The sequence below is a fragment of the Phyllobates terribilis genome, unplaced genomic scaffold (genome assembly GCF_046119375.1).
Source record: "Phyllobates terribilis strain yellow unplaced genomic scaffold, ASM4611937v1 Scaffold_5__5_contigs__length_657084704, whole genome shotgun sequence".
In the NCBI taxonomy this organism is placed as follows: Eukaryota; Metazoa; Chordata; class Amphibia; order Anura; family Dendrobatidae; genus Phyllobates; species Phyllobates terribilis.
In genome coordinates this window covers 652154817-652181406 of record NW_027362765.1, presented here as the reverse complement: position 1 = coordinate 652181406, position 26590 = coordinate 652154817, and the positions used below count along the sequence as shown (strand labels likewise).

The window sequence follows — 26590 nt, the reverse complement described above, 5'->3', positions numbered from 1 at the left end:
GAGCGGCCCTCAAGTCCTGGCAAGAACGCTTGGCCAAGGTGAAGCAACGGATCGGACTCTGGAGCCTCAGACACCTCACTTGTGAGGGTAAGGCACTCGTCCTGCGTAATGAGGTCCTGCCCGTCTTGCAGTACACGGCGCAGGCCTGGCCCCCACACGTCACTGTGTGCAGGGCCATTTCCAAGACAGTGTTTCACTTTGTCTGGGGATCCAAGATGGACAGAGTCAGGCGGGCCGTCATGTACAAGGAGCCTCGCAAGGGTGGGAAGGGCGTTCCAGATATCCCCACCCTCCTGCGATCCTCTTTTGTGTGTGATTGTGTCCGCCGGACTTTGCAAGTCAAGAATGGCTCCGCGGGCAGGTCCATGTCTCACTTCTTCCTGCTTCCTCTTTGGAGGCGACTCGGCTGGGACAAGTGGGACAGCTCCTTCCCCTACAACTGGACGACGCCATGGTTCTACGGAGACGTCGTTCGATTTGTGGGGGAGCATCAACTGGAGGGACTCAAGCCCGACTTGTGGAAGCCCAAAACTATCCACAAGCTAATCAGAGCCAAGGATGACGTGGAGAACATCACAGGACTTCACCAGGACACGCTGGAGACTGTGTGGACAAATGTGTCGTCTGACAGGCTGACCAACGGGCACAAGGACTTGTCGTGGATGGCGATTCAGGGCGGACTGCCCGTCCGGTCATTCATGCATGCCCGGAACCTGTGCAAGACCCGGTACTGCCCAAGGTGCCCCTTCGTGGAGGAAACATCTTTGCACACTTTTTGGGACTGCGGATTTGCACAGCGCCTATTGACTGCACTTGAGGACGACCTGAGGAACTCTGTCCCCAGGGCGAGCCTATCGCACCATTCTGTGCTTTATGGACTATTCCCTGGGGTTCATACCGTCGGAGCCATCCAGGAGGCTTGGCGCCTTATGAACTGCTTCAAGGATGCCGTTTGGGTCGCCAGGAACCGGCTCATCTTGAGGAGGGAGAGGATGTCCATCCAGGACTGCCGCAGGCTGATCCACAGCCTGCTCAGAGACTATTCCATCATGGACGGTCCGGAGGACGAGGATGAGGACTAAACCCCTCCTCCCCCTCTCCCCTTATGTGTCTTGTCTTTCAATAAAGCTTCGGGCCTGTGATTTTCCCCTCCCCATCCCCTTTTTCCCAATCCCTATCCCTTATCACGGTTCGTCGTACTGTATTGATTGACATGCTTTTTCTTTCAGATTGAGTGTTTTGTGTAGCATAGGGGTGCGATGTGTCTAGTTAGTGCGTCGTATCCTCATGCTATGTAAATATGATGTAGAATTCTGTGTGTACTGGGCTGCGGCACTGTACACTGTCTGTTAACTTATTTTTTGTGCTAATAAAAGATATATTCAATCAAAAAATCTGTTCTTATCAGTTTAATATCTGATACGTCCCCTATCTGGGGACCATATATTAAATGGATTTTTAGAACAGGGAGATGGAAAAAGAGCTTGCTCTGTCCACTCCACGCATTGACCTGGTATTGCAGTATCTCCAGGACCGGTGCACCCCTTCTTTAATGCAGTTTCTAAAATCAGAAAGAATTGAATTCAATGTTTTTTGTTCATTTTGCTTGTTTGTCGGATTTTGGGATGGACTCTTTGGCTTTGCTTTTCTTCTCCTCATTGGATTTTTCATGTTCAAAGTTGCAGAAGCCAGATTACAAGCTCATTTTGGTTCAACTTCAGCAACTGTGCATTGCATTGCCATGTAATGTGATGCAATGCTATCTTTCTAGCTCTCCCTTTTTACTTCCTTTTGGATAAACAGACATATTAGGCAAGCATTTTGGAGCTTTCACCTAAATAACTACAGGTGGTGAGATAAGCTGCACAATATAATTGACCTTTCAGTATATTGTTGCACACACACCATCTATTTAGCAAATGCCCTTGTTATCAACAGCAGCCTTTTAAACTCACCTGAGCTAACAGGTATGTGCGCTGGTTACTCTGCTGCGCTTAAAATTTCTTTTTTGGTTTGCTACAATGCCTTTTCTGAAACGTTGTCTCCTTCTGCTGGAACACTGACTTCTTTCATTTAATGCCTGCAGACTATAAAAGAGAACCCAACCCAAAAAGTTTGGTTGATTAGTCTGTGGCATTCTGTTAAACTGTTGCTTATGGCGGTCTCTGTGAGCTTCTCAGCGACATTCAGCCAGCCAGGTATCCTGCCTGCAGTAGATGGAATGTGGCAATGGAACGCTGGCTGCGCGTGTCATAATAGGCTCTGAGCCTTTATATACCTGTGCACAGCAGCAGCCACCTTCAGTCTGCTGCTGGACAGCCAGCAGCAGCAGCAGCAGGAGAGGTATGTAATCAGGAGCCCTCCTGCTAAGGGTAGACAGCTGCTCGTTCCACCCCACCCCCCGCCTTAATTGGTTCTCCTCCCTTCCAACGGTGTTGAGGCGGGTGGGAACAGCAGGGGGTGAAGGTGCTGTGTTTAAAGAGGTGGAGTTATGCAGATCTAAAACGCGTGGATTGCAGCAGCAGCAAGCCGAAAAGTGCAGGCATGTAAGGGATCTAGAGGTTGACAACATGTCTTCTTAACGGGAGTCCAGGAGCTCATCTCCACAAATGGACTTTTCAGGATCCTTGGGTGGCTCCGTAGTTTGAAACCAATTCTGGTTATCGCTTCTCGGCCTTTTGGCTAAGATCAAGTGTAGTATCTGTTCTTATCAGTTTAATATCTGATACGTCCCCTATCTGGGGACCATATATTAAATGGATTTTTAGAACAGGGAGATGGAAAAAGAGCTTGCTCTGTCCACTCCACGCATTGACCTGGTATTGCAGTATCTCCAGGACCGGTGCACCCCTTCTTTAATGCAGTTTCTAAAATCAGAAAGAATTGAATTCAATGTTTTTTGTTCATTTTGCTTGTTTGTCGGATTTTGGGATGGACTCTTTGGCTTTGCTTTTCTTCTCCTCATTGGATTTTTCATGTTCAAAGTTGCAGAAGCCAGATTACAAGCTCATTTTGGTTCAACTTCAGCAACTGTGCATTGCATTGCCATGTAATGTGATGCAATGCTATCTTTCTAGCTCTCCCTTTTTACTTCCTTTTGGATAAACAGACATATTAGGCAAGCATTTTGGAGCTTTCACCTAAATAACTACAGGTGGTGAGATAAGCTGCACAATATAATTGACCTTTCAGTATATTGTTGCACACACACCATCTATTTAGCAAATGCCCTTGTTATCAACAGCAGCCTTTTAAACTCACCTGAGCTAACAGGTATGTGCGCTGGTTACTCTGCTGCGCTTAAAATTTCTTTTTTGGTTTGCTACAATGCCTTTTCTGAAACGTTGTCTCCTTCTGCTGGAACACTGACTTCTTTCATTTAATGCCTGCAGACTATAAAAGAGAACCCAACCCAAAAAGTTTGGTTGATTAGTCTGTGGCATTCTGTTAAACTGTTGCTTATGGCGGTCTCTGTGAGCTTCTCAGCGACATTCAGCCAGCCAGGTATCCTGCCTGCAGTAGATGGAATGTGGCAATGGAACGCTGGCTGCGCGTGTCATAATAGGCTCTGAGCCTTTATATACCTGTGCACAGCAGCAGCCACCTTCAGTCTGCTGCTGGACAGCCAGCAGCAGCAGCAGCAGGAGAGGTATGTAATCAGGAGCCCTCCTGCTAAGGGTAGACAGCTGCTCGTTCCACCCCACCCCCCGCCTTAATTGGTTCTCCTCCCTTCCAACGGTGTTGAGGCGGGTGGGAACAGCAGGGGGTGAAGGTGCTGTGTTTAAAGAGGTGGAGTTATGCAGATCTAAAACGCGTGGATTGCAGCAGCAGCAAGCCGAAAAGTGCAGGCATGTAAGGGATCTAGAGGTTGACAACATGTCTTCTTAACGGGAGTCCAGGAGCTCATCTCCACAAATGGACTTTTCAGGATCCTTGGGTGGCTCCGTAGTTTGAAACCAATTCTGGTTATCGCTTCTCGGCCTTTTGGCTAAGATCAAGTGTAGTATCTGTTCTTATCAGTTTAATATCTGATACGTCCCCTATCTGGGGACCATATATTAAATGGATTTTTAGAACAGGGAGATGGAAAAAGAGCTTGCTCTGTCCACTCCACGCATTGACCTGGTATTGCAGTATCTCCAGGACCGGTGCACCCCTTCTTTAATGCAGTTTCTAAAATCAGAAAGAATTGAATTCAATGTTTTTTGTTCATTTTGCTTGTTTGTCGGATTTTGGGATGGACTCTTTGGCTTTGCTTTTCTTCTCCTCATTGGATTTTTCATGTTCAAAGTTGCAGAAGCCAGATTACAAGCTCATTTTGGTTCAACTTCAGCAACTGTGCATTGCATTGCCATGTAATGTGATGCAATGCTATCTTTCTAGCTCTCCCTTTTTACTTCCTTTTGGATAAACAGACATATTAGGCAAGCATTTTGGAGCTTTCACCTAAATAACTACAGGTGGTGAGATAAGCTGCACAATATAATTGACCTTTCAGTATATTGTTGCACACACACCATCTATTTAGCAAATGCCCTTGTTATCAACAGCAGCCTTTTAAACTCACCTGAGCTAACAGGTATGTGCGCTGGTTACTCTGCTGCGCTTAAAATTTCTTTTTTGGTTTGCTACAATGCCTTTTCTGAAACGTTGTCTCCTTCTGCTGGAACACTGACTTCTTTCATTTAATGCCTGCAGACTATAAAAGAGAACCCAACCCAAAAAGTTTGGTTGATTAGTCTGTGGCATTCTGTTAAACTGTTGCTTATGGCGGTCTCTGTGAGCTTCTCAGCGACATTCAGCCAGCCAGGTATCCTGCCTGCAGTAGATGGAATGTGGCAATGGAACGCTGGCTGCGCGTGTCATAATAGGCTCTGAGCCTTTATATACCTGTGCACAGCAGCAGCCACCTTCAGTCTGCTGCTGGACAGCCAGCAGCAGCAGCAGCAGGAGAGGTATGTAATCAGGAGCCCTCCTGCTAAGGGTAGACAGCTGCTCGTTCCACCCCACCCCCCGCCTTAATTGGTTCTCCTCCCTTCCAACGGTGTTGAGGCGGGTGGGAACAGCAGGGGGTGAAGGTGCTGTGTTTAAAGAGGTGGAGTTATGCAGATCTAAAACGCGTGGATTGCAGCAGCAGCAAGCCGAAAAGTGCAGGCATGTAAGGGATCTAGAGGTTGACAACATGTCTTCTTAACGGGAGTCCAGGAGCTCATCTCCACAAATGGACTTTTCAGGATCCTTGGGTGGCTCCGTAGTTTGAAACCAATTCTGGTTATCGCTTCTCGGCCTTTTGGCTAAGATCAAGTGTAGTATCTGTTCTTATCAGTTTAATATCTGATACGTCCCCTATCTGGGGACCATATATTAAATGGATTTTTAGAACAGGGAGATGGAAAAAGAGCTTGCTCTGTCCACTCCACGCATTGACCTGGTATTGCAGTATCTCCAGGACCGGTGCACCCCTTCTTTAATGCAGTTTCTAAAATCAGAAAGAATTGAATTCAATGTTTTTTGTTCATTTTGCTTGTTTGTCGGATTTTGGGATGGACTCTTTGGCTTTGCTTTTCTTCTCCTCATTGGATTTTTCATGTTCAAAGTTGCAGAAGCCAGATTACAAGCTCATTTTGGTTCAACTTCAGCAACTGTGCATTGCATTGCCATGTAATGTGATGCAATGCTATCTTTCTAGCTCTCCCTTTTTACTTCCTTTTGGATAAACAGACATATTAGGCAAGCATTTTGGAGCTTTCACCTAAATAACTACAGGTGGTGAGATAAGCTGCACAATATAATTGACCTTTCAGTATATTGTTGCACACACACCATCTATTTAGCAAATGCCCTTGTTATCAACAGCAGCCTTTTAAACTCACCTGAGCTAACAGGTATGTGCGCTGGTTACTCTGCTGCGCTTAAAATTTCTTTTTTGGTTTGCTACAATGCCTTTTCTGAAACGTTGTCTCCTTCTGCTGGAACACTGACTTCTTTCATTTAATGCCTGCAGACTATAAAAGAGAACCCAACCCAAAAAGTTTGGTTGATTAGTCTGTGGCATTCTGTTAAACTGTTGCTTATGGCGGTCTCTGTGAGCTTCTCAGCGACATTCAGCCAGCCAGGTATCCTGCCTGCAGTAGATGGAATGTGGCAATGGAACGCTGGCTGCGCGTGTCATAATAGGCTCTGAGCCTTTATATACCTGTGCACAGCAGCAGCCACCTTCAGTCTGCTGCTGGACAGCCAGCAGCAGCAGCAGCAGGAGAGGTATGTAATCAGGAGCCCTCCTGCTAAGGGTAGACAGCTGCTCGTTCCACCCCACCCCCCGCCTTAATTGGTTCTCCTCCCTTCCAACGGTGTTGAGGCGGGTGGGAACAGCAGGGGGTGAAGGTGCTGTGTTTAAAGAGGTGGAGTTATGCAGATCTAAAACGCGTGGATTGCAGCAGCAGCAAGCCGAAAAGTGCAGGCATGTAAGGGATCTAGAGGTTGACAACATGTCTTCTTAACGGGAGTCCAGGAGCTCATCTCCACAAATGGACTTTTCAGGATCCTTGGGTGGCTCCGTAGTTTGAAACCAATTCTGGTTATCGCTTCTCGGCCTTTTGGCTAAGATCAAGTGTAGTATCTGTTCTTATCAGTTTAATATCTGATACGTCCCCTATCTGGGGACCATATATTAAATGGATTTTTAGAACAGGGAGATGGAAAAAGAGCTTGCTCTGTCCACTCCACGCATTGACCTGGTATTGCAGTATCTCCAGGACCGGTGCACCCCTTCTTTAATGCAGTTTCTAAAATCAGAAAGAATTGAATTCAATGTTTTTTGTTCATTTTGCTTGTTTGTCGGATTTTGGGATGGACTCTTTGGCTTTGCTTTTCTTCTCCTCATTGGATTTTTCATGTTCAAAGTTGCAGAAGCCAGATTACAAGCTCATTTTGGTTCAACTTCAGCAACTGTGCATTGCATTGCCATGTAATGTGATGCAATGCTATCTTTCTAGCTCTCCCTTTTTACTTCCTTTTGGATAAACAGACATATTAGGCAAGCATTTTGGAGCTTTCACCTAAATAACTACAGGTGGTGAGATAAGCTGCACAATATAATTGACCTTTCAGTATATTGTTGCACACACACCATCTATTTAGCAAATGCCCTTGTTATCAACAGCAGCCTTTTAAACTCACCTGAGCTAACAGGTATGTGCGCTGGTTACTCTGCTGCGCTTAAAATTTCTTTTTTGGTTTGCTACAATGCCTTTTCTGAAACGTTGTCTCCTTCTGCTGGAACACTGACTTCTTTCATTTAATGCCTGCAGACTATAAAAGAGAACCCAACCCAAAAAGTTTGGTTGATTAGTCTGTGGCATTCTGTTAAACTGTTGCTTATGGCGGTCTCTGTGAGCTTCTCAGCGACATTCAGCCAGCCAGGTATCCTGCCTGCAGTAGATGGAATGTGGCAATGGAACGCTGGCTGCGCGTGTCATAATAGGCTCTGAGCCTTTATATACCTGTGCACAGCAGCAGCCACCTTCAGTCTGCTGCTGGACAGCCAGCAGCAGCAGCAGCAGGAGAGGTATGTAATCAGGAGCCCTCCTGCTAAGGGTAGACAGCTGCTCGTTCCACCCCACCCCCCGCCTTAATTGGTTCTCCTCCCTTCCAACGGTGTTGAGGCGGGTGGGAACAGCAGGGGGTGAAGGTGCTGTGTTTAAAGAGGTGGAGTTATGCAGATCTAAAACGCGTGGATTGCAGCAGCAGCAAGCCGAAAAGTGCAGGCATGTAAGGGATCTAGAGGTTGACAACATGTCTTCTTAACGGGAGTCCAGGAGCTCATCTCCACAAATGGACTTTTCAGGATCCTTGGGTGGCTCCGTAGTTTGAAACCAATTCTGGTTATCGCTTCTCGGCCTTTTGGCTAAGATCAAGTGTAGTATCTGTTCTTATCAGTTTAATATCTGATACGTCCCCTATCTGGGGACCATATATTAAATGGATTTTTAGAACAGGGAGATGGAAAAAGAGCTTGCTCTGTCCACTCCACGCATTGACCTGGTATTGCAGTATCTCCAGGACCGGTGCACCCCTTCTTTAATGCAGTTTCTAAAATCAGAAAGAATTGAATTCAATGTTTTTTGTTCATTTTGCTTGTTTGTCGGATTTTGGGATGGACTCTTTGGCTTTGCTTTTCTTCTCCTCATTGGATTTTTCATGTTCAAAGTTGCAGAAGCCAGATTACAAGCTCATTTTGGTTCAACTTCAGCAACTGTGCATTGCATTGCCATGTAATGTGATGCAATGCTATCTTTCTAGCTCTCCCTTTTTACTTCCTTTTGGATAAACAGACATATTAGGCAAGCATTTTGGAGCTTTCACCTAAATAACTACAGGTGGTGAGATAAGCTGCACAATATAATTGACCTTTCAGTATATTGTTGCACACACACCATCTATTTAGCAAATGCCCTTGTTATCAACAGCAGCCTTTTAAACTCACCTGAGCTAACAGGTATGTGCGCTGGTTACTCTGCTGCACTTAAAATTTCTTTTTTGGTTTGCTACAATGCCTTTTCTGAAACGTTGTCTCCTTCTGCTGGAACACTGACTTCTTTCATTTAATGCCTGCAGACTATAAAAGAGAACCCAACCCAAAAAGTTTGATTGATTAGTCTGTGGCATTCTGTTAAACTGTTGCTTATGGCGGTCTCTGTGAGCTTCTCAGCGACATTCAGCCAGCCAGGTATCCTGCCTGCAGTAGATGGAATGTGGCAATGGAATGCTGGCTGCGCGTGTCATAATAGGCTCTGAGCCTTTATATACCTGTGCACAGCAGCAGCCACCTTCAGTCTGCTGCTGGACAGCCAGCAGCAGCAGCAGCAGGAGAGGTATGTAATCAGGAGCCCTCCTGCTAAGGGTAGACAGCTGCTCGTTCCACCCCACCCCCCGCCTTAATTGGTTCTCCTCCCTTCCAACGGTGTTGAGGCGGGTGGGAACAGCAGGGGGTGAAGGTGCTGTGTTTAAAGAGGTGGAGTTATGCAGATCTAAAACGCGTGGATTGCAGCAGCAGCAAGCCGAAAAGTGCAGGCATGTAAGGGATCTAGAGGTTGACAACATGTCTTCTTAACGGGAGTCCAGGAGCTCATCTCCACAAATGGACTTTTCAGGATCCTTGGGTGGCTCCGTAGTTTGAAACCAATTCTGGTTATCGCTTCTCGGCCTTTTGGCTAAGATCAAGTGTAGTATCTGTTCTTATCAGTTTAATATCTGATACGTCCCCTATCTGGGGACCATATATTAAATGGATTTTTAGAACAGGGAGATGGAAAAAGAGCTTGCTCTGTCCACTCCACGCATTGACCTGGTATTGCAGTATCTCCAGGACCGGTGCACCCCTTCTTTAATGCAGTTTCTAAAATCAGAAAGAATTGAATTCAATGTTTTTTGTTCATTTTGCTTGTTTGTCGGATTTTGGGATGGACTCTTTGGCTTTGCTTTTCTTCTCCTCATTGGATTTTTCATGTTCAAAGTTGCAGAAGCCAGATTACAAGCTCATTTTGGTTCAACTTCAGCAACTGTGCATTGCATTGCCATGTAATGTGATGCAATGCTATCTTTCTAGCTCTCCCTTTTTACTTCCTTTTGGATAAACAGACATATTAGGCAAGCATTTTGGAGCTTTCACCTAAATAACTACAGGTGGTGAGATAAGCTGCACAATATAATTGACCTTTCAGTATATTGTTGCACACACACCATCTATTTAGCAAATGCCCTTGTTATCAACAGCAGCCTTTTAAACTCACCTGAGCTAACAGGTATGTGCGCTGGTTACTCTGCTGCGCTTAAAATTTCTTTTTTGGTTTGCTACAATGCCTTTTCTGAAACGTTGTCTCCTTCTGCTGGAACACTGACTTCTTTCATTTAATGCCTGCAGACTATAAAAGAGAACCCAACCCAAAAAGTTTGGTTGATTAGTCTGTGGCATTCTGTTAAACTGTTGCTTATGGCGGTCTCTGTGAGCTTCTCAGCGACATTCAGCCAGCCAGGTATCCTGCCTGCAGTAGATGGAATGTGGCAATGGAACGCTGGCTGCGCGTGTCATAATAGGCTCTGAGCCTTTATATACCTGTGCACAGCAGCAGCCACCTTCAGTCTGCTGCTGGACAGCCAGCAGCAGCAGCAGCAGGAGAGGTATGTAATCAGGAGCCCTCCTGCTAAGGGTAGACAGCTGCTCGTTCCACCCCACCCCCCGCCTTAATTGGTTCTCCTCCCTTCCAACGGTGTTGAGGCGGGTGGGAACAGCAGGGGGTGAAGGTGCTGTGTTTAAAGAGGTGGAGTTATGCAGATCTAAAACGCGTGGATTGCAGCAGCAGCAAGCCGAAAAGTGCAGGCATGTAAGGGATCTAGAGGTTGACAACATGTCTTCTTAACGGGAGTCCAGGAGCTCATCTCCACAAATGGACTTTTCAGGATCCTTGGGTGGCTCCGTAGTTTGAAACCAATTCTGGTTATCGCTTCTCGGCCTTTTGGCTAAGATCAAGTGTAGTATCTGTTCTTATCAGTTTAATATCTGATACGTCCCCTATCTGGGGACCATATATTAAATGGATTTTTAGAACAGGGAGATGGAAAAAGAGCTTGCTCTGTCCACTCCACGCATTGACCTGGTATTGCAGTATCTCCAGGACCGGTGCACCCCTTCTTTAATGCAGTTTCTAAAATCAGAAAGAATTGAATTCAATGTTTTTTGTTCATTTTGCTTGTTTGTCGGATTTTGGGATGGACTCTTTGGCTTTGCTTTTCTTCTCCTCATTGGATTTTTCATGTTCAAAGTTGCAGAAGCCAGATTACAAGCTCATTTTGGTTCAACTTCAGCAACTGTGCATTGCATTGCCATGTAATGTGATGCAATGCTATCTTTCTAGCTCTCCCTTTTTACTTCCTTTTGGATAAACAGACATATTAGGCAAGCATTTTGGAGCTTTCACCTAAATAACTACAGGTGGTGAGATAAGCTGCACAATATAATTGACCTTTCAGTATATTGTTGCACACACACCATCTATTTAGCAAATGCCCTTGTTATCAACAGCAGCCTTTTAAACTCACCTGAGCTAACAGGTATGTGCGCTGGTTACTCTGCTGCGCTTAAAATTTCTTTTTTGGTTTGCTACAATGCCTTTTCTGAAACGTTGTCTCCTTCTGCTGGAACACTGACTTCTTTCATTTAATGCCTGCAGACTATAAAAGAGAACCCAACCCAAAAAGTTTGGTTGATTAGTCTGTGGCATTCTGTTAAACTGTTGCTTATGGCGGTCTCTGTGAGCTTCTCAGCGACATTCAGCCAGCCAGGTATCCTGCCTGCAGTAGATGGAATGTGGCAATGGAACGCTGGCTGCGCGTGTCATAATAGGCTCTGAGCCTTTATATACCTGTGCACAGCAGCAGCCACCTTCAGTCTGCTGCTGGACAGCCAGCAGCAGCAGGAGAGGTATGTAATCAGGAGCCCTCCTGCTAAGGGTAGACAGCTGCTCGTTCCACCCCACCCCCCGCCTTAATTGGTTCTCCTCCCTTCCAACGGTGTTGAGGCGGGTGGGAACAGCAGGGGGTGAAGGTGCTGTGTTTAAAGAGGTGGAGTTATGCAGATCTAAAACGCGTGGAATGCAGCAGCAGCAAGCCGAAAAGTGCAGGCATGTAAGGGATCTAGAGGTTGACAACATGTCTTCTTAACGGGAGTCCAGGAGCTCATCTCCACAAATGGACTTTTCAGGATCCTTGGGTGGCTCCGTAGTTTGAAACCAATTCTGGTTATCGCTTCTCGGCCTTTTGGCTAAGATCAAGTGTAGTATCTGTTCTTATCAGTTTAATATCTGATACGTCTCCTATCTGGGGACCATATATTAAATGGATTTTTAGAACAGGGAGATGGAAAAAGAGCTTGCTCTGTCCACTCCACGCATTGACCTGGTATTGCAGTATCTCCAGGACCGGTGCACCCCTTCTTTAATGCAGTTTCTAAAATCAGAAAGAATTGAATTCAATGTTTTTTGTTCATTTTGCTTGTTTGTCGGATTTTGGGATGGACTCTTTGGCTTTGCTTTTCTTCTCCTCATTGGATTTTTCATGTTCAAAGTTGCAGAAGCCAGATTACAAGCTCATTTTGGTTCAACTTCAGCAACTGTGCATTGCATTGCCATGTAATGTGATGCAATGCTATCTTTCTAGCTCTCCCTTTTTACTTCCTTTTGGATAAACAGACATATTAGGCAAGCATTTTGGAGCTTTCACCTAAATAACTACAGGTGGTGAGATAAGCTGCACAATATAATTGACCTTTCAGTATATTGTTGCACACACACCATCTATTTAGCAAATGCCCTTGTTATCAACAGCAGCCTTTTAAACTCACCTGAGCTAACAGGTATGTGCGCTGGTTACTCTGCTGCGCTTAAAATTTCTTTTTTGGTTTGCTACAATGCCTTTTCTGAAACGTTGTCTCCTTCTGCTGGAACACTGACTTCTTTCATTTAATGCCTGCAGACTATAAAAGAGAACCCAACCCAAAAAGTTTGGTTGATTAGTCTGTGGCATTCTGTTAAACTGTTGCTTATGGCGGTCTCTGTGAGCTTCTCAGCGACATTCAGCCAGCCAGGTATCCTGCCTGCAGTAGATGGAATGTGGCAATGGAACGCTGGCTGCGCGTGTCATAATAGGCTCTGAGCCTTTATATACCTGTGCACAGCAGCAGCCACCTTCAGTCTGCTGCTGGACAGCCAGCAGCAGCAGCAGCAGGAGAGGTATGTAATCAGGAGCCCTCCTGCTAAGGGTAGACAGCTGCTCGTTCCACCCCACCCCCCGCCTTAATTGGTTCTCCTCCCTTCCAACGGTGTTGAGGCGGGTGGGAACAGCAGGGGGTGAAGGTGCTGTGTTTAAAGAGGTGGAGTTATGCAGATCTAAAACGCGTGGATTGCAGCAGCAGCAAGCCGAAAAGTGCAGGCATGTAAGGGATCTAGAGGTTGACAACATGTCTTCTTAACGGGAGTCCAGGAGCTCATCTCCACAAATGGACTTTTCAGGATCCTTGGGTGGCTCCGTAGTTTGAAGCCAATTCTGGTTAACGCTTCTCGGCCTTTTGGCTAAGATCAAGTGTAGTATCTGTTCTTATCAGTTTAATATCTGATACGTCCCCTATCTGGGGACCATATATTAAATGGATTTTTAGAACAGGGAGATGGAAAAAGAGCTTGCTCTGTCCACTCCACGCATTGACCTGGTATTGCAGTATCTCCAGGACCGGTGCACCCCTTCTTTAATGCAGTTTCTAAAATCAGAAAGAATTGAATTCAATGTTTTTTGTTCATTTTGCTTGTTTGTCGGATTTTGGGATGGACTCTTTGGCTTTGCTTTTCTTCTCCTCATTGGATTTTTCATGTTCAAAGTTGCAGAAGCCAGATTACAAGCTCATTTTGGTTCAACTTCAGCAACTGTGCATTGCATTGCCATGTAATGTGATGCAATGCTATCTTTCTAGCTCTCCCTTTTTACTTCCTTTTGGATAAACAGACATATTAGGCAAGCATTTTGGAGCTTTCACCTAAATAACTACAGGTGGTGAGATAAGCTGCACAATATAATTGACCTTTCAGTATATTGTTGCACACACACCATCTATTTAGCAAATGCCCTTGTTATCAACAGCAGCCTTTTAAACTCACCTGAGCTAACAGGTATGTGCGCTGGTTACTCTGCTGCGCTTAAAATTTCTTTTTTGGTTTGCTACAATGCCTTTTCTGAAACGTTGTCTCCTTCTGCTGGAACACTGACTTCTTTCATTTAATGCCTGCAGACTATAAAAGAGAACCCAACCCAAAAAGTTTGGTTGATTAGTCTGTGGCATTCTGTTAAACTGTTGCTTATGGCGGTCTCTGTGAGCTTCTCAGCGACATTCAGCCAGCCAGGTATCCTGCCTGCAGTAGATGGAATGTGGCAATGGAACGCTGGCTGCGCGTGTCATAATAGGCTCTGAGCCTTTATATACCTGTGCACAGCAGCAGCCACCTTCAGTCTGCTGCTGGACAGCCAGCAGCAGCAGCAGCAGGAGAGGTATGTAATCAGGAGCCCTCCTGCTAAGGGTAGACAGCTGCTCGTTCCACCCCACCCCCCGCCTTAATTGGTTCTCCTCCCTTCCAACGGTGTTGAGGCGGGTGGGAACAGCAGGGGGTGAAGGTGCTGTGTTTAAAGAGGTGGAGTTATGCAGATCTAAAACGCGTGGATTGCAGCAGCAGCAAGCCGAAAAGTGCAGGCATGTAAGGGATCTAGAGGTTGACAACATGTCTTCTTAACGGGAGTCCAGGAGCTCATCTCCACAAATGGACTTTTCAGGATCCTTGGGTGGCTCCGTAGTTTGAAACCAATTCTGGTTATCGCTTCTCGGCCTTTTGGCTAAGATCAAGTGTAGTATCTGTTCTTATCAGTTTAATATCTGATACGTCCCCTATCTGGGGACCATATATTAAATGGATTTTTAGAACAGGGAGATGGAAAAAGAGCTTGCTCTGTCCACTCCACGCATTGACCTGGTATTGCAGTATCTCCAGGACCGGTGCACCCCTTCTTTAATGCAGTTTTTAAAATCAGAAAGAATTGAATTCAATGTTTTTTGTTCATTTTGCTTGTTTGTCGGATTTTGGGATGGACTCTTTGGCTTTGCTTTTCTTCTCCTCATTGGATTTTTCATGTTCAAAGTTGCAGAAGCCAGATTACAAGCTCATTTTGGTTCAACTTCAGCAACTGTGCATTGCATTGCCATGTAATGTGATGCAACGCTATCTTTCTAGCTCTCCCTTTTTACTTCCTTTTGGATAAACAGACATATTAGGCAAGCATTTTGGAGCTTTCACCTAAATAACTACAGGTGGTGAGATAAGCTGCACAATATAATTGACCTTTCAGTATATTGTTGCACACACACCATCTATTTAGCAAATGCCCTTGTTATCAACAGCAGCCTTTTAAACTCACCTGAGCTAACAGGTATGTGCGCTGGTTACTCTGCTGCGCTTAAAATTTCTTTTTTGGTTTGCTACAATGCCTTTTCTGAAACGTTGTCTCCTTCTGCTGGAACACTGACTTCTTTCATTTAATGCCTGCAGACTATAAAAGAGAACCCAACCCAAAAAGTTTGGTTGATTAGTCTGTGGCATTCTGTTAAACTGTTGCTTATGGCGGTCTCTGTGAGCTTCTCAGCGACATTCAGCCAGCCAGGTATCCTGCCTGCAGTAGATGGAATGTGGCAATGGACGCTGGCTGCGCGTGTCATAATAGGCTCTGAGCCTTTATATACCTGTGCACAGCAGCAGCCACCTTCAGTCTGCTGCTGGACAGCCAGCAGCAGCAGCAGCAGCAGGAGAGGTATGTAATCAGGAGCCCTCCTGCTAAGGGTAGACAGCTGCTCGTTCCACCCCACCCCCCGCCTTAATTGGTTCTCCTCCCTTCCAACGGTGTTGAGGCGGGTGGGAACAGCAGGGGGTGAAGGTGCTGTGTTTAAAGAGGTGGAGTTATGCAGATCTAAAACGCGTGGATTGCAGCAGCAGCAAGCCGAAAAGTGCAGGCATGTAAGGGATCTAGAGGTTGACAACATGTCTTCTTAACGGGAGTCCAGGAGCTCATCTCCACAAATGGACTTTTCAGGATCCTTGGGTGGCTCCGTAGTTTGAAACCAATTCTGGTTATCGCTTCTCGGCCTTTTGGCTAAGATCAAGTGTAGTATCTGTTCTTATCAGTTTAATATCTGATACGTCCCCTATCTGGGGACCATATATTAAATGGATTTTTAGAACAGGGAGATGGAAAAAGAGCTTGCTCTGTCCACTCCACGCATTGACCTGGTATTGCAGTATCTCCAGGACCGGTGCACCCCTTCTTTAATGCAGTTTCTAAAATCAGAAAGAATTGAATTCAATGTTTTTTGTTCATTTTGCTTGTTTGTCGGATTTTGGGATGGACTCTTTGGCTTTGCTTTTCTTCTCCTCATTGGATTTTTCATGTTCAAAGTTGCAGAAGCCAGATTACAAGCTCATTTTGGTTCAACTTCAGCAACTGTGCATTGCATTGCCATGTAATGTGATGCAATGCTATCTTTCTAGCTCTCCCTTTTTACTTCCTTTTGGATAAACAGACATATTAGGCAAGCATTTTGGAGCTTTCACCTAAATAACTACAGGTGGTGAGATAAGCTGCACAATATAATTGACCTTTCAGTATATTGTTGCACACACACCATCTATTTAGCAAATGCCCTTGTTATCAACAGCAGCCTTTTAAACTCACCTGAGCTAACAGGTATGTGCGCTGGTTACTCTGCTGCGCTTAAAATTTCTTTTTTGGTTTGCTACAATGCCTTTTCTGAAACGTTGTCTCCTTCTGCTGGAATACTGACTTCTTTCATTTAATGCCTGCAGACTATAAAAGAGAACCCAACCCAAAAAGTTTGGTTGATTAGTCTGTGGCATTCTGTTAAACTGTTGCTTATGGCGGTCTCTGTGAGCTTCTCAGCGACATTCAGCCAGCCAGGTATCCTGCCTGCAGTAGATGGAATGTGGCAATGGAACGCTGGCTGCGCGTGTCATAATAGGCTCTGAGCCTTTATATACCTGTGCACAGCAGCAGCCACCTTCAGTCTGCTGCTGGACAGCCAGCAGCAGCAGCAGCAGGAGAGGTATGTAATCAGGAGCCCTCCTGCTAAGGGTAGACAGCTGCTCGTTCCACCCCACCCCCCGCCTTAATTGGTTCTCCTCCCTTCCAACGGTGTTGAGGCGGGTGGGAACAGCAGGGGGTGAAGGTGCTGTGTTTAAAGAGGTGGAGTTATGCAGATCTAAAACGCGTGGATTGCAGCAGTAGCAAGCCGAAAAGTGCAGGCATGTAAGGGATCTAGAGGTTGACAACATGTCTTCTTAACGGGAGTCCAGGAGCTCATCTCCACAAATGGACTTTTCAGGATCCTTGGGTGGCTCCGTAGTTTGAAACCAATTCTGGTTATCGCTTCTCGGCCTTTTGGCTAAGATCAAGTGTAGTATCTGTTCTTATCAGTTTAATATCTGATACGTCCCCTATCTGGGGACCATATATTAAATGGATTTTTAGAACAGGGAGATGGAAAAAGAGCTTGCTCTGTCCACTCCACGCATTGACCTGGTATTGCAGTATCTCCAGGACCGGTGCACCCCTTCTTTAATGCAGTTTCTAAAATCAGAAAGAATTGAATTCAATGTTTTTTGTTCATTTTGCTTGTTTGTCGGATTTTGGGATGGACTCTTTGGCTTTGCTTTTCTTCTCCTCATTGGATTTTTCATGTTCAAAGTTGCAGAAGCCAGATTACAAGCTCATTTTGGTTCAACTTCAGCAACTGTGCATTGCATTGCCATGTAATGTGATGCAATGCTATCTTTCTAGCTCTCCCTTTTTACTTCCTTTTGGATAAACAGACATATTAGGCAAGCATTTTGGAGCTTTCACCTAAATAACTACAGGTGGTGAGATAAGCTGCACAATATAATTGACCTTTCAGTATATTGTTGCACACACACCATCTATTTAGCAAATGCCCTTGTTATCAACAGCAGCCTTTTAAACTCACCTGAGCTAACAGGTATGTGCGCTGGTTACTCTGCTGCGCTTAAAATTTCTTTTTTGGTTTGCTACAATGCCTTTTCTGAAACGTTGTCTCCTTCTGCTGGAACACTGACTTCTTTCATTTAATGCCTGCAGACTATAAAAGAGAACCCAACCCAAAAAGTTTGGTTGATTAGTCTGTGGCATTCTGTTAAACTGTTGCTTATGGCGGTCTCTGTGAGCTTCTCAGTGACATTCAGCCAGCCAGGTATCCTGCCTGCAGTAGATGGAATGTGGCAATGGAACGCTGGCTGCGCGTGTCATAATAGGCTCTGAGCCTTTATATACCTGTGCACAGCAGCAGCCACCTTCAGTCTGCTGCTGGACAGCCAGCAGCAGCAGCAGCAGGAGAGGTATGTAATCAGGAGCCCTCCTGCTAAGGGTAGACAGCTGCTCGTTCCACCCCACCCCCCGCCTTAATTGGTTCTCCTCCCTTCCAACGGTGTTGAGGCGGGTGGGAACAGCAGGGGGTGAAGGTGCTGTGTTTAAAGAGGTGGAGTTATGCAGATCTAAAACGCGTGGATTGCAGCAGCAGCAAGCCGAAAAGTGCAGGCATGTAAGGGATCTAGAGGTTGACAACATGTCTTCTTAACGGGAGTCCAGGAGCTCATCTCCACAAATGGACTTTTCAGGATCCTTGGGTGGCTCCGTAGTTTGAAACCAATTCTGGTTATCGCTTCTCGGCCTTTTGGCAAGATCAGTGGTGGTTTTCTGCTGCTGGTGTTGTTTGGAGGGCAGTTGTGACTGGGGTTCCCCCTTGTGGGGCCCTAGTGTGCGATTGAGCGGCGATTGTGTTTATCTGCTGTAAAAATGGTGGAGAAAACACGTGGATTAGAGGACTCGGTCCGTCTGAAGGTGGCTGCAGGTCATGAAGGAGAAATCGGTTTGGACCAAGTTTGCGTTGATGTCTTGAAGAACATTAATGGCTTGAAGGTAACGGATGTATTGGCACTGCAGGATTTTCAGAAACAAGGAATTTATGATATCACTTTTGTTTCTTTGAGTATTTGCCAGAGAGTCTACATGGAGTTGGTACGAATGAAGGAAGAAAAGGAATTGAAATGCCTAGAGTTTATTGCACTGGAACCTCTGTTCCAGCAGACATATAAGTATGTGGTTGTGCACATGTATAACCCTAAAGTTCCGGATGAGACTGTTTCCAATTTTTTAGCTCGGTATTGTAGTGAGGTTAAATTTTTGGGAAGAATGAAGAACAAATACAATTATCTAAATGGCAAGAGGAGATATGTTGTAAAACTGAGACCGGATGATAGAGCTATTGGGGGTGCCAAGAGCATTCCTGCACAGTTTTCTATCGGAGGAGAAAGGGGATTTTGTTTTTATAATGGACAGATGGAATATTGTAGGAAGTGTCATGAGTTTGGACATGTTCAGAAAGATTGTCCAGTGCAAGGTGATGTTTGTAGAGGTTGTGGGAAATCTGGGCATGTTGCAAGTGGTTGCCCAATGAATAAGGTGTGTGATTTGTGTGGACATGCAGATCACCTTGCAAGGAAATGTAGATTGTGGGCTCAGATTCCTAGGTCACAGGTGGACGCTGAAGAGAGGCAGAAGAAGACTCGGCAGGAAAGTGGGGAGGAGGGCGAAGGCTCAGACTCAGAGGGGGAAAGCCAAAAACAAGATGGTGGTAGGGGAAGAGACCATGCGGTGCCCAAGATGGAGGAAAAGGGGCGGAGCCAGAAGAAAGTTGGTTTGAGGGAGGGGCTGGAAGTAATAAACAAAGTAGCTGATGTGCATGGCCCGGGTGATGGGATGGATTTGTCTAATATGGCGGAGTCAGTGAATCCTGTTTTGGGAAGAGATGGGGGTGAGGAAATGGAGGTTTTGGAGGAGGAGGATTCTGATTCGGATGGAACTATAACCCCTCAGCAGCGTGATAGGGTTAACAGTGATTGGAGTGAAAATGAGGAGGAAGATGATGGCAAGGAGGAGAGTTATGCCTCCGTGATTAAAAGAAGTAAGGTGGAGGGGTGTTGGTCTGGGGGGCAGGAAGATCCAGTCTCCCTAAGACCAGGTTATTCTAACAGGGACTCGAGTTCTGAGTCGCCTGATATACGTAGAAAAGTGGGTGGCAGGAGTGGGTTTTCTCCTGGTTCATGATGGATCGGGTATGGTGGAGATTTTTTCCTGTTGTTATGATGGCGTTGTGTGTTGCTTCTCTGAATGTACGAGGGATTGGTTCTGCTTGTAGGAGAGCAGGGATACTGGAGTACATTGAGAGTGTGAATGCAGATATTGTCTGTCTGCAGGAATGTGTAATTAAATCTGCCCCGCATGAGAGTGAGTGGAATAAGGGGCAATCTTTTTGGTCCCCATGCTCAGAAAACAGGAATGAAGGGGTGGGCATTTTACTGTGTAATTCCAGTCTAAAGGTTTTAGAGTTTAAAGTAATCATACCTGGGAGATGTTTGTTTTTATTAGTGGATTTTTTAGGTCAGCGGGTACGGGTTTTTAATGTTTATGCCCCTGCTGATAAACAAGCAAGAGTTGGGTTTTTGGAGTCTCTAAAGTTGTTTTTACCAGGCAGAGACTTCACTATAGTGGCTGGAGATTTTAATTGTGTCAGATCCGCAAAAGATCGTAAGAGCTCTACGGAAGGTAGGACTGATGTTACGTCTAATATTTTAAATCAGATTGTGCAGGATTTACGCTACACGGATGCTGGTCTGATGGTTGGGCCAAGTGATAAGTTCACATACATATCAGACAGTGGACGTAGTGTTTCCCGAATTGACTATGTTTTTATGTCTGAAGGGATTAAGGTGGCCAAGTGCAACCACGTGATGACGACTTTTTCTGACCACAAGATGATAGTGGTAGATCTGTGTATAGCTGAGTCCCTGGCTTTTGGAAAGGGACTCTGGAAGCTGAACGTAAGCCTGCTGGAAGAGGAGAGTGTTAAGGTTGGTTTTAATAAAGTGTTTTTGTCTTGTGTGTCTGAACAGCACCTTTTTAAAGATTTGCTAGAGTGGTGGGACTGGGCTAAAGAGAAATTTGCATGTTATTTTAAAGGGGTGTGTTTTAGGAGAGCGAAAGCCAAAAGGGATCATGATGCTGCTGTTATTTCAAAATTGGAAGTACTCCATAAGTTTAAGAGAGCGGGGATGGAGGTGGATAAAGAGATTGCAGATTTGAAGGACGAACTGAAGAAGATACTTATTGAAAAAGGGAAGACTATTATGTTTAAGGCAAAAATAAAGCACATGGAGGAAAATGAGCAATGTTCGAGATACTTTTTTAAAAAATGTTTTAAACCTAAAGGGGTTTTTAAGTCTGTTTTTTCTCCTGCAGGGGAGGTATCTGGGGATGAGATGATTGGCAGTATTCTTTCCTTTTATGAAACACTCTTCTCTAACGATAGTAGAGCCAGTGATGCGGAAATTAATGATTATTGCAAAGTATTAACTAATAATATTCCTGAGGAGAAAATTGGGTTTTTAAGTGAGGAGGTTGGGAAAGATGAAATTAGACGGGCAGTGGATGGCTTGGCGAAAGGCAAGACGCCAGGCTGTGATGGTCTTCCTGCTGAATTTTATGTTAGATTTTGGGATATTATAGGTGTGGAGTTTTCCCGGGTGGTGCAATATGGTTTTACTCATGGGATTTTATCGGTTTCTATGCGTAGGGGGATTGTTACGCTGATTCATAAGAAAGGGGACATGAGGGATATTAAAAATTGGAGGCCCATAACATTGTTAAACAGTGATTACAAAATTATTTCTAAAATTGTGGCTGGTAGACTGGCAGATGTGATAGGTGATATGGTGGGGGAGTATCAGGCATGTGCAGTGCCTGGTAGGAAAATTTCAGATAATTTGCTGCTTCTAAGAGACTTAATTTATCAGGCTAATTTGAATAAGAATGCTCTTTTGTTACAGTCGGTGGACCTGGAGAAAGCCTTTGATAAAATATCACATAGATTTTTGTTCTCTGCTTTAAGTCACCTTGGTGTTCCGGATAAATTATTGATGGTCATTAAGAGTTTTTATTGTGGGGTCAGTAGCCAGATTTTAGTTAATGGGCATGTGAGTTCCAGTTTTAATATTTTATCGGGAGTTAGGCAGGGTTGTCCCCTGTCACCAATTCTTTTTATCTGTGTGGTGGAGGCCCTTTTAAAAAGTGTGCAAGTTGACAAGTGTGTGGCTGGTGTTTTTATTCCTGGGGGATCCGGGGGTCCAGTCAAGTCTTTAAGTTATATGGATGATATTGTTTTTACTTGTGGTTCACAGGCGGATCTCAATAGAGTGAATTTGCACGTAAGGATTTTTTGTTGTGTGGCTGGTATGGCGGTGAATTGGGGAAAGTGCCAGCTTTGTAATTTTGGGAGGCAGGTTGAGGTTAACGTGGCAGGAGTGGAGAGTAGGGAGGAAATTGAGGTTCTTGGTGTCATCTTTGAGAAGGAACTGAAAGGGAAAAGCAGCCTGAAGATTCTAGAAGACAAAATGGATCAGAAGTTGAACTTTTGGAAACTAAGGAACCTGTCGCTGAGAGGGAAAGTGCTGGTAATCAAGTCTGTGATTCTCCCGCTTCTGCTGTACACTGCTTTGATTTTCCCACCTGCTGTGCTTTGGACAAAGAGAGTGACAAGGAAACTGTTTGTGTTTTTTGGGGATCCAAAATGGAGAAACTAAGAAGAGGAATGGTTATGTGTTCTGTGGAAAATGGGGGTTGTGATTTTCCTAACATTGACTTATTTTTAAGAATGCATTATTTTTTGAACATTTATAAATTATCCCAGTGCAATAACAGGACTGCGGACATGTGCAAATATTTAGCAGGACGGCTTTTCCAGAAATGGAGCTGGTGTGAGAAGGATTTAAGAAAACCAGTTTCGTTTGTGATACCGTTTTTTTATGTGGTGCTTAGGTCCTTCTATGATCAAAATGGGATAAGCTCCATGGTTAGACCGGACAAAAAACTGATTGTCTCAGGTATTAAGAAGAAGGAGATGTTATGTGATGTGCCGTTTTGTAATAATGCACAGTCTGGACAGGTGTGGAAGCTTTTTTTCATGCGTGGAATCAGCAACAGACAGAAGGATGTAACCTGGATGGCGTTGCATGGATGCTTGCCAACAAGGGCTTTTTTGAATGACCGGGGGATAAAGGTTCAAGAACTATGTCCTAGGGAAGGTTGCAATAAGGTGGAAACAATACAGCATATTTTTTGGGACTGTTTTTTTGCTAAAAAAGTTTTTACCTTGTTGTCACGTATGTTTGTTGCTTTAGTTGGTTTTCATTGTTTCGATTTTGAAAGGATTTTAATAGGTCAAGATTTTAAGTACTCGCAAAGGAAGCGGGCAAGCTGGATTATTTTTGTCATATATAAAGAGGTTTTATGGGACGTTCGGAATTTGGTGATTTTTAAAAAGATTGTTTTTTCCCCCATGGAATGCAGAAAGATTTTTCTTGCTAGACTGTTTTATGCCTATTTATTGGATAAAAAGAAGTATGGTGAGACAGCAGCAGAAGCACTCTGGAACTTTTCACATTGGACTTCTTACAGTAAGTAACAGTTAATTGCAGGGTTGTGTTTTTTGGGATTTTGTTTTTGTTTTTCCGAATGATGATTTGAGAACCCGTTATGTGAATATGCGCTATGATGCATAAATTAATGTGGGTCTTAATCTGAGGAAAAAAAAAAAAAAAAAAATCTGTTCTTATCAGTTTAATATCTGATACGTCCCCTATCTGGGGACCATATATTAAATGGATTTTTAGAACAGGGAGATGGAAAAAGAGCTTGCTCTGTCCACTCCACGCATTGACCTGGTATTGCAGTATCTCCAGGACCGGTGCACCCCTTCTTTAATGCAGTTTCTAAAATCAGAAAGAATTGAATTCAATGTTTTTTGTTCATTTTGCTTGTTTGTCGGATTTTGGGATGGACTCTTTGGCTTTGCTGTTCTTCGCCTCATTGGATTTTTCGTGTTCAAAGTTGCAGAAGCCAGATTACAAGCTCATTTTGGTTCAACTTCAGCAACTGTGCATTGCATTGCCATGTAATGTGATGCAATGCTATCTTTCTAGCTCTCCCTTTTTACTTCCTTTTGGATAAACAGACATATTAGGCAAGCATTTTGGAGCTTTCACCTAAATAACTACAGGTGGTGAGATAAGCTGCACAATATAATTGACCTTTCAGTATATTGTTGCACACACACCATCTATTTAGCAAATGCCCTTGTTATCAACAGCAGCCTTTTAAACTCACCTGAGCTAACAGGTATGTGCGCTGGTTACTCTGCTGCACTTAAAATTTCTTTTTTGGTTTGCTACAATGCCTTTTCTGAAACGTTGTCTCCTTCTGCTGGAACACTGACTTCTTTCATTTAATGCCTGCAGACTATAAAAGAGAACCCAACCCAAAAAGTTTGGTTGATTAGTCTGTGGCATTCTGTTAAACTGTTGCTTATGGCGGTCTCTGTGAGCTTCTCAGCGACATTCAGCCAGCCAGGTATCCTGCCTGCAGTAGATGGAATGTGGCAATGGAACGCTGGCTGCGCGTGTCATAATAGGCTCTGAGCCTTTATATACCTGTGCACAGCAGCAGCCACCTTCAGTCTGCTGCTGGACAGCCAGCAGCAGCAGCAGCAGGAGAGGTATGTAATCAGGAGCCCTCCTGCTAAGGGTAGACAGCTGCTCGTTCCACCCCACCCCCCGCCTTAATTGGTTCTCCTCCCTTCCAACGGTGTTGAGGCGGGTGGGAACAGCAGGGGGTGAAGGTGCTGTGTTTAAAGAGGTGGAGTTATGCAGATCTAAAACGCGTGGATTGCAGCAGCAGCAAGCCGAAAAGTGCAGGCATGTAAGGGATCTAGAGGTTGACAACATGTCTTCTTAACGGGAGTCCAGGAGCTCATCTCCACAAATGGACTTTTCAGGATCCTTGGGTGGCTCCGTAGTTTGAAACCAATTCTGGTTATCGCTTCTCGGCCTTTTGGCTAAGATACCACATCTTGCCAGAAGGATTCTAAGCCAATCGTGCCCTTGGCCTTGAGGCATCGGCGGTGTAAAAGCCGTCTTAAGCCTCATGCTGCTTTAGGGGGCAGATACGCAAAGAAACCAAGAAGGCGATCGACCCTATCTACCTTTTGAAGATGGCATCAGCAGTAGCGGCCGCAGTGCGCTATGCCAGAGCTGGTGACCTTCGCATCAAGAACTCTTTCAAGATCGAAGTGGACGATGCATCCAAGGAGAAGATGACCTTGAAGTTTTTCGTGAGGAGAGTGCTGCTGGAGATCCTAGGAGTAAAGAGGGAAGACATCCTGGCCCTTCAAGATCGCCCCGGTTCCTTCACTTTGACTCTGGAGTCGGAGTATGCGTGCCAGAACCTCTTCCGCCAGATTCACCTGCACCTTTCAGATGAGGATCTTAAAGGACTCACCTTTGTCATCCTTTACTCCGGTGGAGAGAAGCCGCTCGTGGTTCAGATGAGCAACCCTCATGTTCCCTTAGTTAATATTATTTGCTTTCTTCAAAACTATTTCCCAGAACTGCGGTATTCCCACAAGGTCATGAATGAGGAAAACCTCTGGACGGGAAAGCATAAATTTTTTGTTAAATTTTGTGAAGATCCAAATGGCATTGGTGGTCAGCGTCATCCTCCGTCAAGTTTCCTGATCGGTAGGGAGCGGGGGCGCCTCTTCTACCCGGACATGCCCCTCTTCTGCCGGAAATGCATGTGTTTCGGTCACACTTATGAGAACTGCAAGGAGGAGGTGGCAATCTGTAAGAAGTGCTACAAGCATGGACATGCCACAATGGACTGTACCAATGAGATGGTGTGCAACATCTGCCGGGTCCCAGGTCACTCCTTCCGGGAGTGTCCTTTGAAGAAAAAGGCGGAAACCTATGCTGAAACGCTGGCAAAGCAACCTGCCCGTGTGCCTCCATCTGCTCCCGGGGGGCAGAGGCAACCCTCTGCTGTTCCTGCTCCTGCGGGTGCGTCTACAGCGCGGGGGCAGTCTTCTAGCTCTCCAGTACCTGCTCCACAGACCAAGCCTGCTAGTACATCAGGTGGTACGTCTGCACCTGCTGCACAGAGGAAGCCAACCAACCCTCCTGCTCCTGCTGCTAAGGGGGGTCCCACCGGTGCTCCTGTATCTACTGTGCGAACACAACCCCCTGTAGGCGGGTCCACAAGCACTTCAGTGCCTGCTGCGCAGGGAAAACCTGCCAGTTCTCCTATTCCTGCTGCGCATAAGCCCACGTCTATGCAGAAACCTCCAGCTGAGAAACCTGTCCGTCCTGAGAGGAGGGAAGCTTCATCTAAGGACTGGGCTGCTGATTCTGATCCGGGTGATATGGTGGTGGAGGGGAGTCCCTCTGCTGAAATCGGGACATTTAGCTCGGAGGAAGAAGCAATGGAGCTGGAAACTCGTAGGAAAAGGAAAACAGATGATAGGTCTGATGAGAATGTGGCCAGGGAGACTTCCAAGAAGTGTCCATTAAAACCAAGTCTTCTGCAATACAAGCCAATGGCTCCCGCTGCCCCTCCTGAGGAGCCAAGGCCTTCAGACCCTATAAACATTTCTTTTTCGGACTCAGAAGTGCAGAGCCCGTTAACATCGGTGGGCTTTATGTCTGATTCTGACAGTAGTGTGACCTGAACTAACCTATCATGACCTCATCAATTAAAGTAGCCTCGCTCAATGTGAGGAGTATAAGGGGCTCTACAAGAAGGGCTGCTTTGTTTTCCTACCTGTCAACAGTGGACTGTGATGTCTTTTGTTTGCAAGAATGTAACATTGACTTTGATATGAATTATGCAGATTTAAGAAAAGATTGGCCTCATGGGCCCTCTATCTGGTCCGGAGATAATGAAAATCGTTCCTCTGGCATTGGAGTGCTGTTTAGGTCGCATGACTTTAAAATCAACTCTTTTGTGGACATTTCTTCTGGACGTGCTCTTT

The 26590-nt window shown here is 45.2% G+C and overlaps 14 non-coding genes across 14 annotated transcripts; all 14 read left to right on the top strand.

Annotated features, from left to right (window-relative positions):
* The first annotated feature begins 1354 nt into the window (after positions 1 to 1354).
* Positions 1355 to 1547, top strand: LOC141150244 (U2 spliceosomal RNA). The gene has a single exon (XR_012246501.1). It is a non-coding gene; the product is annotated as a U2 spliceosomal RNA (small nuclear RNA).
* Positions 1548 to 2662: 1115 nt separating this feature from the next.
* LOC141274633 (U2 spliceosomal RNA) lies at positions 2663 to 2853 on the top strand. The gene has a single exon (XR_012322904.1). It is a non-coding gene; the product is annotated as a U2 spliceosomal RNA (small nuclear RNA).
* Positions 2854 to 3968: 1115 nt separating this feature from the next.
* On the top strand, positions 3969 to 4159 carry LOC141274632 (U2 spliceosomal RNA). Its single transcript, XR_012322903.1, has one exon. It is a non-coding gene; the product is annotated as a U2 spliceosomal RNA (small nuclear RNA).
* Positions 4160 to 5274: 1115 nt separating this feature from the next.
* Positions 5275 to 5465, top strand: LOC141274631 (U2 spliceosomal RNA). The gene has a single exon (XR_012322902.1). It is a non-coding gene; the product is annotated as a U2 spliceosomal RNA (small nuclear RNA).
* A 1115-nt stretch (positions 5466 to 6580) lies between these two features.
* LOC141274630 (U2 spliceosomal RNA) lies at positions 6581 to 6771 on the top strand. Its single transcript, XR_012322901.1, has one exon. It is a non-coding gene; the product is annotated as a U2 spliceosomal RNA (small nuclear RNA).
* Positions 6772 to 7886: 1115 nt separating this feature from the next.
* LOC141274628 (U2 spliceosomal RNA) lies at positions 7887 to 8077 on the top strand. The gene has a single exon (XR_012322899.1). It is a non-coding gene; the product is annotated as a U2 spliceosomal RNA (small nuclear RNA).
* Positions 8078 to 9192: 1115 nt separating this feature from the next.
* On the top strand, positions 9193 to 9383 carry LOC141274627 (U2 spliceosomal RNA). Its single transcript, XR_012322898.1, has one exon. It is a non-coding gene; the product is annotated as a U2 spliceosomal RNA (small nuclear RNA).
* A 1115-nt stretch (positions 9384 to 10498) lies between these two features.
* LOC141274626 (U2 spliceosomal RNA) lies at positions 10499 to 10689 on the top strand. The gene has a single exon (XR_012322897.1). It is a non-coding gene; the product is annotated as a U2 spliceosomal RNA (small nuclear RNA).
* Positions 10690 to 11798: 1109 nt separating this feature from the next.
* LOC141149663 (U2 spliceosomal RNA) lies at positions 11799 to 11989 on the top strand. The gene has a single exon (XR_012245954.1). It is a non-coding gene; the product is annotated as a U2 spliceosomal RNA (small nuclear RNA).
* A 1115-nt stretch (positions 11990 to 13104) lies between these two features.
* LOC141149636 (U2 spliceosomal RNA) lies at positions 13105 to 13295 on the top strand. Its single transcript, XR_012245927.1, has one exon. It is a non-coding gene; the product is annotated as a U2 spliceosomal RNA (small nuclear RNA).
* Positions 13296 to 14410: 1115 nt separating this feature from the next.
* LOC141274625 (U2 spliceosomal RNA) lies at positions 14411 to 14601 on the top strand. Its single transcript, XR_012322896.1, has one exon. It is a non-coding gene; the product is annotated as a U2 spliceosomal RNA (small nuclear RNA).
* Positions 14602 to 15718: 1117 nt separating this feature from the next.
* On the top strand, positions 15719 to 15909 carry LOC141274624 (U2 spliceosomal RNA). Its single transcript, XR_012322895.1, has one exon. It is a non-coding gene; the product is annotated as a U2 spliceosomal RNA (small nuclear RNA).
* Positions 15910 to 17024: 1115 nt separating this feature from the next.
* LOC141274623 (U2 spliceosomal RNA) lies at positions 17025 to 17215 on the top strand. The gene has a single exon (XR_012322894.1). It is a non-coding gene; the product is annotated as a U2 spliceosomal RNA (small nuclear RNA).
* A 6069-nt stretch (positions 17216 to 23284) lies between these two features.
* On the top strand, positions 23285 to 23484 carry LOC141150690 (U2 spliceosomal RNA). Its single transcript, XR_012246824.1, has one exon. It is a non-coding gene; the product is annotated as a U2 spliceosomal RNA (small nuclear RNA).
* The last annotated feature ends 3106 nt before the right edge of the window (positions 23485 to 26590 follow it).